The 12,896-nt window shown below is 39.3% G+C and overlaps 1 long non-coding RNA gene across 1 annotated transcript; it reads left to right on the top strand.

Annotated features, from left to right (window-relative positions):
* LOC109947505 lies at window positions 1,712–3,529 on the top strand. Its single transcript, XR_002270275.1, has 2 exons — window positions 1,712–1,811; window positions 2,822–3,529. It is a non-coding gene; the product is annotated as an uncharacterized LOC109947505 (long non-coding RNA).

Below are 12,896 nucleotides of genomic sequence, written 5' to 3'. Positions count from 1 at the left end.
GTTCTCCATTTGGCCCCACTGGTTTTTCATAAATTCATGTTAGGGTCGTGTCCATGGGATTTGGTTCATACACTTCATCAGCATCGTAATCATATTCATCTTCCACAATCATGTTATGGAGGATGATACAAGTCATCATTATACTCCTAATCACCTCCTCGTCAAATAGACGTGCCGCACCCCTGATAATAGCCCACCGGGCTTGAAGGATACCAAAGCACCTCTCAACATCTTTTCTGTACCCCTCTTGATAGTGAGCAAAAAAATTTTGCTTATGGGATCGGGGATGTGGAATTGTTTTCACAAATGTTGTCCACCTCGGGTAGATGTAATCAGCTAGATAATACCCGTTCTGGTAGATGGTATTGTTAATTTCATATGTGATATTTGGGGCTTCACCTCTCAAAGCATCATTGAACACCAGGGATTGACCTAGGACATTCAAATCGTTTTGAGATCCGGCAACTCCGAAGAAGGCGTGCCAAACCCATGTATCAAAACCAGCAACTGCTTCCAGGATGATACTTTTCTGCCCTTTTCTATTTCCGTAATCCCTTGCCAAGCAGTTGGACAATTTTTCCAATGCCAGTGCATGCAGTCAATGCTACCAATCATGCCAGGAAATCCTCGAGACTCAGCTTTTTGGAGAAGCCGTTGTAGGTCCCTGAGCGTAGGTCTGCGTAGGTAGTCTCTGGTGTACAGAGTTTCCACTGCATCACAAAATCGCACCAAGCTCTCCAAAATAGTGGACTTCCCCATCCGGGCAATCTCATCCACTTGATCAGCAGATGACCCATACGCCAACATTCGTATCACAGCTGTGAACTTCTGCTCTGGAAGAAGTCCCAAATTTCCAGCACAATTTCTCTTTTGAACAAAATATTCATCATAATTGCAAATATCATGCATGACTTTATTGAACAAATGGGGTTGCATTCTATATCTCCCTCGAAAATGAACATCAGAGTACAGAGATTGTGGGATAAAATAATCTTCCATAAGATTCTTACCCCGAGAATGTCTATGTCTGTCCACATTTGGGCCACGACCTTCTCGTGAACCACGGCGACTCTGGTTTTCTTCCTCCAGCAAAGCAACTACGCATTCTTTCTCTAGTTTGTCGCTCTTGCCTCTCCAAAACCTCTTGCATGTTTGCCATTGAGAATGGAGAATGAAATCTAAAATATGAGGAATGGAAATGTAGAGAAGAACTGGTGTGGGAGGTATGAGCTGAACCTCTGGTTTTATAGAAAAATGTAGACAGATAGATATGACACGCAGCGCAATCTTAGAGGGTGAAAATCTTATCTGAAATTTGAAATTCAAATGAAATTTGAAATTTGAAATTTATCTAAAATTTGAATTTCGAAATGTATCTGAAATTTGACATTTTGAATTTATCTAAAATTTGAATTTTGAAATGTATCTGAAATTTATCTGAAATTTGAAACCGAAAATCTTATCCGATATGAATAGTGTTGACACGTAGGAACCCAAAAATCTTATCCGAATTAATTGTTTAAATAAACAAAGTTGTGAAAAAAACAAAAAAATGAATAGTATTTGCCATGGCAAGCCTAAACTGCTGGAAACACACTTTGCTGGAGGGGGCTAGGGCAGCCACTATTCACATGAATAGTAGCTGCCCTAGGGCTCCCCTTGCCATGGCAAGGGGCTAACCGGTGGAAATGCTCTAAGAAAGGGAAAAAAAAAACCACTAAATTCTCTCTCTTCTGACTCTCTCTGAGCAATCAGAGGGTGCTTGAGGAGCTTCAATGCTCTCCTATTAACACATGATATCCAACAATCAGGTACCTCTCATGTTTCTGCTTTTTTATTTGAAGTACTTGTTTCATTTCTCTGTCTTCTGGTCTACAGAATTGATTATAAATATATTTTTTTGTTCTCAGTCTTGTGATTTTTCATTGGTTTTGATGGTTGATCTTTTGCTGTTGCTATATCTGATATGCACCACTATCTGGTTTTTGTCTTAGTAATAGTTTTTCTCTGGGTTTTGTTTGGTGTGCCTTGTTGTTTTGTAGTTCGTTTAGGTGCAGGTCCTGGTTTGCGTTTTAACAATTTTTTTTTCTTTCTAGCTCATCTTTTTAATTTTCGTGTTTTTTCTTTTAATTTTTTGTTTGTGAATTTTGGATTGGATATGTTTGGATCTGGATGGGACGGACAGCTTTGAACAACCTTCTGATCCAAAAGAGGGCTACCCTGAATTTCTGAATTTATATTAAATAATGGAAGAAAATAATAATTGAATTATGTTGCTTAGATTGGTGAAATATATGCTGTAAACCCGCGTTTTAAGCTTATAACAGTTTGTGTAAACCAAAAGGAAAAAATAAATATCAATAATATGGTTTTTTATTTATTTATTTATTACAAAATGAATCCGGTGATGGTGGATCTGGGGGAAGTTTTCCATGTTCTTTCTGCTTTAGTGGTTGTTTGCAGTTGCAGGGTATGTACATGTAACTTAAAAATAGTTTTTATTGTAATGATCTCATGTTTTTCGCGTCACTGATGAATTTTTTTTTGTTTTTGTTTTTTGTTCTTTTTTCTCGGTTATTCGAGAACCTTATCTTTTGTTTTGGTTCGTAACTTATTTTGTTGCTTTTAGTGATGAGGCCCATGTTCTAGGGTTTTTTCTTTGGGTTCTTTCAGTGTAAGAACATGGAGATCTGTTGCGTCACTTCGTTTGTTTGCATTCGTTGTTGGTTTCATGCTAATTTAATGTATGGCGTGTCTAGGTGCTTCTGTCCAAATACTTTTTCTATTTGTAATGACTTATTTGTAATTTATTCATTTGCAGAAGTTTGGGTTGAGTATCCTTTATTGAGAAACCTTGGCTCATAAGAAGTTTAAAGCTAATATCTGTGCGCAAGATTGGAAGTCTTTTAAAGAGTTCCAGAGCAGCGGTGAATTTGACTTGGACTGCATATAATTGCTCAATTTTATATTAGTATATATAATCAGGGCTGTTCTCTTTGTCGGTGCTAAATGGGGATCTTTGAAGAAATGGGTTTCTGTGGTACTCTTGATTTCCTTTCGGCTCCTCCTGGGGAAGGAGAGGCAGCTCCAGAGCATGACCCAGAGGCAACAGTAGAGGAGGATAATAGTGATGAAGAAATGGATGTTGATGAGCTTGAGAGGAGGATGTGGAGAGATCGGATGCTATTGAAGCGACTTAAAGAACAAAGTAAGGGAAAGGAAGGTGTTGACAATGCAAGGCAGCGTCAATCACAGGAACAAGCTCGGAAGAAGATGTGGCGGGCACAAAAACACTTTCAGAGGAGAAAATCATGAACGTGTTCTTCCTCCCATCGCCGCCACAGCACCTCCTATTCCGGCGTTGTAGACGACCCTTTGCAGACATGATGTTACTCGAGCCACCCATAAGTCAGTTCAATGCAAAGGCATAATCTGAATTTTTTTTTTGCAAACCCGAACAGTTTTTCTAATTTGGCTCTTTCACTTATTCGGTTTCTACAATTGGGTTTCCTCCTCTTTTACTGGTTAACATGATTTCCATGAATCTTATACCATCAAGAAGCGGTTAACATGTGAACAGGAAGCGGTCTTGGGTGGGCATCCTGCAATTACATCATCTGAATTTTATTTTATTTTTTTGCTGACCTTCATTCATTTTTTTACCCCTCCCCTCCGTAGCTTTCGAGCAATATGAGAAAGCTGGGTTTGGAGCGGCTTTGCCTTTCTCTCATCTTCTCTAATCGACAGCCACTGACCCAGCCCACTTCATCCCTTCCCTCTCTCCAGCAACCACTAACCCAAACCCATTAATTGAATCAATCCTTAGCCAGACAACTTTCCTTCTCTTTTAATTAACCAAACCCCCCCAAGAAAAAAAAAAGTTACTGTATTTCTTCTACTCATCAAACTCAATTTCTCCTTTTCAATTATCGAAACTCAGTCAAACAAAAATGATTAAATTGAAGAAACCCAGCAGATGACCTCCACACTATTCTCTCTTTCGAGCAACGCAGAGATCTCATGGCGCAAATCAAACCAAAGATTTTGACTCGTCTCGCCTACTCGCTTTGAGATTTGCTGCAGAGGGTGGGTAGGGTGGGGTTGTTGGAGGTCCAAGAAGGGGAAGGGGGTTGAGGGAGATCTCGACAGAGACAAGAAAAGTTTTAAAAAAATATTTTCTAAAACTTACTTTTTAAGAAAAATATTTTTAAATAATTTAATCCTAGTCCAATCAAACATTCACCAAACGTAGTACAAGTGTTAATAGTTTAGGCCATGCCAAGCCAATCTAAGAATTTAGTCTAGTCCATAACAATCCCCCGTACCAGACGAATCCTAAATACTCTCCACCTAAGCGTACTCCCATTCTTGATCCGTCAATTCCTTTAGTACCGTCAATTCCATCCTCGCAGGTCTCGGAAACATAAAGTTAACCGAGCCGCATTCCTCGCAGGTCTCAAAGATAACACTTCAATCTGAGCCACTATCCTTGTAGGTTCCGGAGACACAAAGTCCATTCAAGCTGCATTACTCGCAGGTCTCAGAGATAACGCTTCAATCTGAGCCGCATTCTTCGCAGGTTTGAGAGATAACACCTCAATCTGAGCCACATTTCTCGCACCATACAATTCGGGTGTTCCCAAAACTCGTGGGGCATTATCATAAATGACACTATTTCGAGGCAACTGGGGGTACCCTGTGGTGGGTTTGAAAATCATATACCAGGGCTTATCACAAACCTTCCTTTAATTCTACAAATCCATATTTTAAATCTGTGCTCATCTTTCTAAACCTAAGTTCTCAATTACCTTTGAATTTACATTACATATATATAATAACATGTACTTGAACATTTACTTAATTTCTTATTTCTTTCGAAATCTGATTTACGAATCATTCCTAACTCTTCACATCTGAACACAATATAATATCCTTAAAAAGTAATTTTGATTACATAGCAACTCAAGAACATTAAATCATCCAATAATACTCAGCTAGATACAATGATAATAATCAACACAATAAATAAATAACTTCCAATATTTCATAACCTTCCAATACCAAAATAATATCCACAGTTAACATAAAACACTATAACGTAATCTCATAAACCAAACATAATCAAAACACTTAACATAACGATCAATCCCCACGTAAAAGGTCTTCCTAGTACTTCTCGACAGATACACTACCTCGGAAAACTCTCGATCAACCTAGTGGTCAGACTTCCCAATTTGGGTTAATCGGGCCCACGTGTGGTTCACGACCTCAAAATTCCAATCCGGAAGTTCCTGGAGGTTCCAATACACCTATGACACATGTCTCGAGAGTTTGATCTCGATCGGACGGTCGGATTGCTCACAATAGCACGATCGAACTGTTACTATAAACCTAACCCTAGGGTTGGCATTTTCGGAGCATCCAGGTATTCGATTCACAATCCGTTGAATCCTACACGATTCTGGAATTGTCTAGATCAACATATATGAATTTGACTACGATCCAATGGTTCAAACATATATGAAATTGCCCACCCTCCAGCAGCGCGTGGGTTTGCAGATAAAATTCCAGTGATCGGAAATACTCTAAATTGTTGGCCCAAACTCCTACCTCAGGTGTAAAACCTCATTTGGTGTCACTTTTGTTCTTGGACCTGTCTTAAAAAGTCGACGGAAGTGATCGAAATCTTTGGTCGAAACTGGCCAAAACATCAATCGCTTAGAGCATTTCCAGCAGGGCTGGAAACACTCGGGCTGGGGGGGGTTTGGGCAAAAAATCGATTCCAGCAGCAAAAGTCCAGCCCGGGCGAGCGTGGGCCCCAGCAAAAAGGGCAGGCCCGAAGGCGAAATCGGCCCGAAGTCGCGCCCGAAGTCCAGGACAAAATAGCTGACGCCAGCATGGCGTCAGCCCTGAAATTTCGAATTTTTTTTTACCGTTGGCGCGTGCATTGCACGCGCCAACGTTAAAAAAAATTTCACATCAGCGCTACAGTGCCGCCAACGGCTCTTTGACACGTGGCGGCCTCTGGTCGCTCCGATTGGAATTTTTTCTTCAATCCAACGGCAGCCAATTTTTCTGCCAAAAAAAAATGAAAAAAAATCGAATTTTTTTTAAAAAAATACACAAAAATTACAGAATTTTTTGTGTATAAATACCAACCAATACTCTTCACTTTTAACACCAAATCCTCATATATTTTCTTCTCCTTCTACTATTGTTAACTTTCTCCTCAAAATTTATTCACTTTCTATTCAATATTTTTTCACTTTCAAGTTGTAATTTTTTTCTAGCATATTATGGGTTCTTCTAATGAAAATGGAGGGGCATGGAGCATGATGGAAGATGTTAGCTTGTGTGAGGCTTGGGTCCAAATTAGTCATTGTCCAGTAACGGGCAATGAGATTAAATTTTCTCATATGTGGAAAAAAATTCATCAAGCATTTTGTGAAAGGGCAATTGGTTCTACACGTACGGAAATGGCATTATCCAGTAGGTGGAAAGTTCTTAATAAAGAGTTGGGGAAATGGAGAAATGCTTTAGCAAAAGCAATTGACAACCAACGAAGCGGAGAAAATCTTAGCAATGAGGTAAATTATTTGTCATTTTTCTTCTATTAATTTCTATGTCATATTAATTTTTATTTAAATGTTTCTTGCAATTTATATATTTTGTTAATATGTCTCTATTTTTTTTTAATACATGTTGCATTTTTTTTATTAATTCTTTAATTTCCATTAGTTTTTTTTTTACATGTTGCATTGCCAATATTTTAAAAATTCTCTTGCATTTCCATTTCATTTTTTTTTTTATAGATTATACAAGCACAAATGTGGTTTGGTGCTACTGGCCAAGGGAAAAAAAGTTTCATCCATACCCATTGTTGGGAGGTGGTGAAGACTTGTAAGAGATTCCAAATTATTCCAACCGGTCCGACGGTAGTCTTGAACGAGACTCCACTTCGTGAGACTCCGGCATCGGATTCACCTATGGATTCCCCGATGAATCTAGACTCACCAATTGAAAATGAGCCAAGGCCTATTGGGAGGAAGGCGGCGAAGGCGAAGAGAGGGAGTAATTCTAGCAAGAATGCATCTCAATTTTTGGAGGAACTTTCAAAGCACCAAGCCATGAGAATTGAAATGGACTTGAAACAACAAGAGCATGATATGGCTATTCAAGTAGAATATGCAAAAGAAAGGGAGTATGTGCGCAAAGAAAGGGAGTATGTACGCGAACAAAACATTGAAAAAAAAGATCGGGAAACCATGGCCATGGATACAAGCCATATGTCCCCTGAAACAAAACAATATTGGAAGCTAGAACGAAGGGATATTATGAGACGAAGACTTTTTCGTGACGATGGACCTAGCAACACGGATTGGTTAAATGATGGAAACCATTAAACTAGTTTGTTTGCCTTTCATGTCTTAGTTTACTTGGCTTTGATTTCATTGTATTTTTTGTTTTCTTTAATTCATGTACCTTTGATTTCATTGTATTTTTTGTTTTCTTTAATTCATGTACGTTTCATTTCATTGTATTTTTTGTTTTGTTTAATTCATGTATTTTATTTTATTATTAGTTGTATTGCTTTTCTTTTAGTCAATAAAGAAAATATTCAACAAAAATCCTTTTTATTCAAAACATTCCATACATAAAAAACAAACCACAACCAAAGCATAAAAAATAAACAACCCACAACCAAAGCATAAAACATAAACAACCCACAACCAAAGCATAAAAAATAAACAACCCACAACCAAAGCATAAAACATAAACATAATAAAATAAAAACAACTTCTTCACTTCACTTTATTCACCTTCATTTCCTTCATTGCCTTTCACCGCCCATAAATGCTCCATCAAGTCAACTTGACGGTGTTCATGAATATACGACGATTGCATCTCCGTGTAGCGATCAATCATACGAGGCATGAAACTACCGTCTCTAACCAACGGTTCATGCTGCACTGCTTCTCCATTTGGCCCCACTGGTTTTTCATAAATTCGTGTTAGGGCCGTGTCCATGGGATTTGGTTCATACACGTCATCAGCATCGTAATCATATTCATCTTCCACAATCATGTTATGGAGGATGATACAAGTCATCATTATACTCCTAAGCACCTCCTCGTCAAATAGACGTGCCGCGCCCCTGATAATAGCCCACCGAGCTTGAAGGATACCAAAGCACCTCTCAACATCTTTTCTGTACCCCTCTTGATAGCAAGCAAAAAATTTTTCCTTATGGGATCGGGGATGTGGAATTGTTTTCACAAATGTTGTCCACCTCGGGTATATGCCATCAGCTAGATAATACCCGGTCTGGTAGATGGTATTGTTAATTTCATATGTGATATTTGGGGCTTCACCTCTCAAAACATCATTGAACACCGGGGATTGACCTAGGACATTCAAATCGTTTTGAGATCCGGCAACTCCGAAGAAGGCGTGCCAAACCCATGTATCAAAACCAGCAACTGCTTCCAGGATGATACTTTTCTGCCCTTTTCTATTTCCGTAGTCCCCTTGCCAAGCAGTTGGACAATTTTTCCACTGCCAGTGCATGCAGTCAATACTACCAATCATGCCAGGGAATCCTCGAGACTCAGCTTTTTGGAGAAGCCTTTGCAGGTCCCTGGGCGTAGGTTTGCGGAGGTAGTCTCTGGTGTACAGAGTTTCCACTGCATCACAAAATCGCACCAAGCTCTCCAAAATAGTGGACTTCCCCATCCGAGCAATCTCATCCACCTGATCAGCAGATGACCCATACGCCAACATTAGTATCACAGCTGTGAATTTCTGCTCTGGAAGAAGTCCCAAATTTCCAGCACAATTTCTCTTTTGAACAAAATATTCATCATAATTGCAAATATCATGCATGATTTTATTGAACAAATGGGGTTGCATTCTATATCTCCCTCGAAAATGAACATCAGAGTACAGAGATTGTGGGATAAAATAATCTTCCATAAGATTCTTACCCCGGGAATGTCTATGTCTGTCCACATTTGGGCGACGGCCTTCTCGTGAACCACGGCGAGCCTGCTTTTCTTCCTCCAGCAAAGCAACTGCTATGCCAAGTTGCTCATCTAGTTCTCTCTGCGCCCTTTTGCTTGCAGCTCGTCTACGCATTCTTTCTCTAGTTTCTCGCTTTTGCCTCTCCAAAACCTCTTCCATGTCTGCCATTGAGAATGGAGAATGAAATCTAAAATTTGAGAAATGGAAATGTAGAGAAGAACTGGTGTGGGAGGTATGAGCTGAACCTCTGATTTTATAGAAAAATGTACACAGATAGATATGACACGCGGCGCAATCTTAGAGGGTGAAAATCTTATCTGAAATTTGAAATTCAAATGAAATTTCAAATTTCAAATTTATCTGAAATTTGAATTCCGAAATGTATCTGAAATTTGACATTTTGAATTTATCTGAAATTTGAATTTTGAAATGTATCTGAAATTTGAAATTTATCTGAAATTTATCTGAAATTTGAAACCGAAAATCTTATCCTATATGAATAGTATTGACACGTAGGAACCCAAAAATCTTATCCGAAAATATTATCCAAATTAATTGTTTAAGTAAACAAAATTGTGAAAAAAATAAAAAAATGAATAGTAATTGCCGTGGCAAGCCCCAACTGCTGGAAACACATTTTACTGGAGGGGGCTAGGGCAGCCACTATTCACGTGAATAGTGCCTGCCCTAGGGCTAATCTTTCCATGGCAAGAGTCAACTGGTGGAAGTGCTCTTAATCAACCAATTAAACGCAGAAATTTCTTAAACCTAACACAATCAGTAGCTAGAACACATTGAAAGGATACAAAAGCATACCAAATTCGAAAGATTTGATGGCCGGAGGCGTTCGAACGAGCTCCCCAAAGTTTACTAAAAACTGTCCAACACCGCATGTTTCATGGCTGATTCCGGCGACCACAACGACGGATCAAGCCTGGGACTGGTCGGGAATCGAAGAGGGAAGTGAGGCGGTTATAATGGGACCAGTGCCGCCAAGAATGGAGGTGTGTGGTGGCGGTCGTGGAGGAGAGAAGTTGGCCGGTCGTGAAGCTTCTGAGGGAGGAGAAGAAAATCTGGGTTTTTAAAATTGAACTTCGAAATATTTACGGTTATGTCACTGAACTTCTTTTAATCGTCATTTCTTCGTTACAACTCCGATTCGAGTCCACTATGTGTCTTCAGACTCGATTAAACGTGCTCTACGCAATGGTCTAATCAAAATTTTTACATTCCTCCCCAAACTTAAAATGACCTTTTTGCCCCTTTTAATATTAAATAATATCTTAAATTTTGGAAAACCTTAATTGATCCAAATCATTTTATTTTATTGTTTATTTCAATTTATTTTTTCCATTTGAATTTATTTCCTCTTATTTTAATCATTTAATCTCCCCCGATTAAAAAGTCAACTCTTAAGCCATTTCAATATTCCCGGGCTAAAATTGTCTTTTTCTTTAATAAATTAATAATTAAATAGTAATTTAGGATCGGGTTGTTACAGAAGGCCTTTCCAACAAGGTGATCATTCTTGGTTGTCCGATGATGCCCCACGATGACAACTTGCCTGCCGAAAGAAAAAAAGAAAAGAAAAAAAGACACTACAGCTGCTGCCACCGCAACACCACCGTCGTCGCCAAAGCCGCCAAGAAGAAAAGACGAAGGAAAAAAATACATGCTTAACTAACCTTGGGATGCACGGCAACTGCTCTCTTCGACAAGCAGTACAAATTCTCCAAGATCTCTCTCAAGCTAGAAAGTAAAGAAGACAAGTTTGCAATTTGAAGAACAGTGAAGAGGAGCCTTGTATTTATAAAGGTTGGGCATCCTAGGTCAAGGAGGAATCGCAAGCCTATTTCCATTGGGAGCCAAACTCCAAGAAAAGTCAAAATCCTACTCCGATTGGGAACCTAATTTGCAAAAGGACACGAGAAAGCTGAGAGAATATTTTTTCATCTCCTACATGCCTCACAAGTGCCATGCAGAAATTGGGGGGCATAAACCTACTCTTATTGGGAGGCCCATTTGCAAAAGGAGTCTAACTCACATGAGAAAGCCGAGAGAATATTTTTCATCTCCTACATGCCTCACAAGTGCCATGCAGAAACTGGGGGGCATTTGTGAGAGTGTTTGGGCCAAAATTATGCACGCCAGCCCATTTTTTGGTCAAAGGCCCACGAACGAAACATTTTGGGCTATATCTAGGGGAATTAGAAATCAAACCAAGATGCTGAAAAAGCCCAGACCTTTTTAAGCAGATTACAAATATAGCCATGATCTAAAGAATAAAATACCATTATTGGCAATTAAAAAACTGACACACACAACTTTAGATAAAACGCCCAGCTTCTGAGAAATTCGCATCACTTGATCTCTACCTCAAAAAGGCAAGTCAGCAGATCTTTTTCTCAAGAGATCCCCCACGTGACTTTCTAACTTTAGAAACGTCAAAATTTTCAACTATCACAGAAGAAGTGAGGGAGAGTTAATGAAGACAGGTCTTACAAGAGAACTTCTCCACTTAGTAGCCAGGGAAAGAAGATCAAATCCCCTCTCAAATATGCAAAGCAGCTCTGCAGCAAAGCAGTTTATATTTCCAAGAGATAAGCAGGTTACATTTTCAAGAAAAGCAAAGGAGTTGTTCATCAGGAAAAAGCAAACTGACCATTATGGCAGATTGTATTTTTACAAGGGACAGAAAGAGAATAGGAAGAGTTGGTTTTTCTTTCAGAAAAATCAAGGAAAAGACCACCAAAGGAACTGACCGTTGATAGTTCTTCTCTGCCAGAACAATAACTTCCCTTTTTTGTGGCATTTAAAGATTAAAAACCCCACTCGAGCATTTCCTATAAATATGAGAGGAGGTGAACAGATCAAAGGACAACCATAAAATCAATCAAGACAAAAACTCTCGAAGTCATACTAACAAAATCAAAGGTGAACAGGTTAGACATTGAAGTAACTGAAAGCTCTTTGACCTAAAATGAGATGACCCAACCCAAATTTCACTTTGGAATCTACACCGAACCCTCTACGTGCCAGACATTCGCCTGGGGGGTATAGGGTTCGGCGCATATTCCAAAGTGCAATTTGGGTCGGGTCGTCTTATACAAGAAACAAAGTAGCTAGAATTCAAATCTCTGGTTCCAGTTCAATTCAATTCAGAGAAACAGTTTTACAAAACGAGATTTCTCTCGTTACAAATTTGGTTCAGCACAAAGCCAAGTCAAGCAAAGTCCGGGTTTTTCCAAATATGAAAACCTCAAGAAATTTACAGAAAGCCTTGGTCAAGCAGAACATGTACCATAGCGCAACTCCAGCTTAGTGACCATCAATCCAGCCACTTATGTCCTCTTCAGACTAAGGAAGCCTCAATTTTGCCCGTTCAACAAGCCTTCCATGGCTCGAAATAGTTTGAAGCTCTGCCAAACTCAAACATTGGTATCCATTTCCAGCTGAAACTTATCAGTTGAAGGTGTTGACGATCCAATCCAGCATAGACATATCCATTCTAGCCCAGTTCAAAGGCAACCATCCAAACAGAAATCGAAGTCCAACGTTCTGTTGTCTTTTTCGGAGTTGGAATTTCTCTTTTGAGTCTTGTAATAGGCAGTTCTGCTTAAACAGTTTGTTTTCTTTTTATCTATTCTGGCCAGAACTACCAGTTTTGTACTGTGAAAAATTGTGAAGTCCTCACCAGTCTGAGGCAAGAAAAGAACTTACTTGGGAGATATTCCTCACCCAAATTCACAATTGCCCTAGCCAAAGGAACTCAAGGGCAGACAGTATTGCAGATGGCACAACTCTTGGAACCACTCCACCAACAGCTGTGTTGTTTTCAGAGATGTCATACAACAGGGAATAAAGGTGTGGAGGCT

This window comes from Prunus persica, chromosome G2 (assembly GCF_000346465.2).
Source record: "Prunus persica cultivar Lovell chromosome G2, Prunus_persica_NCBIv2, whole genome shotgun sequence".
Lineage (NCBI taxonomy): Eukaryota > Viridiplantae > Streptophyta > Magnoliopsida > Rosales > Rosaceae > Prunus > Prunus persica.
Note: the sequence above shows the minus strand (reverse complement) of the source record. Positions and strands in the feature narration are given on the sequence as shown.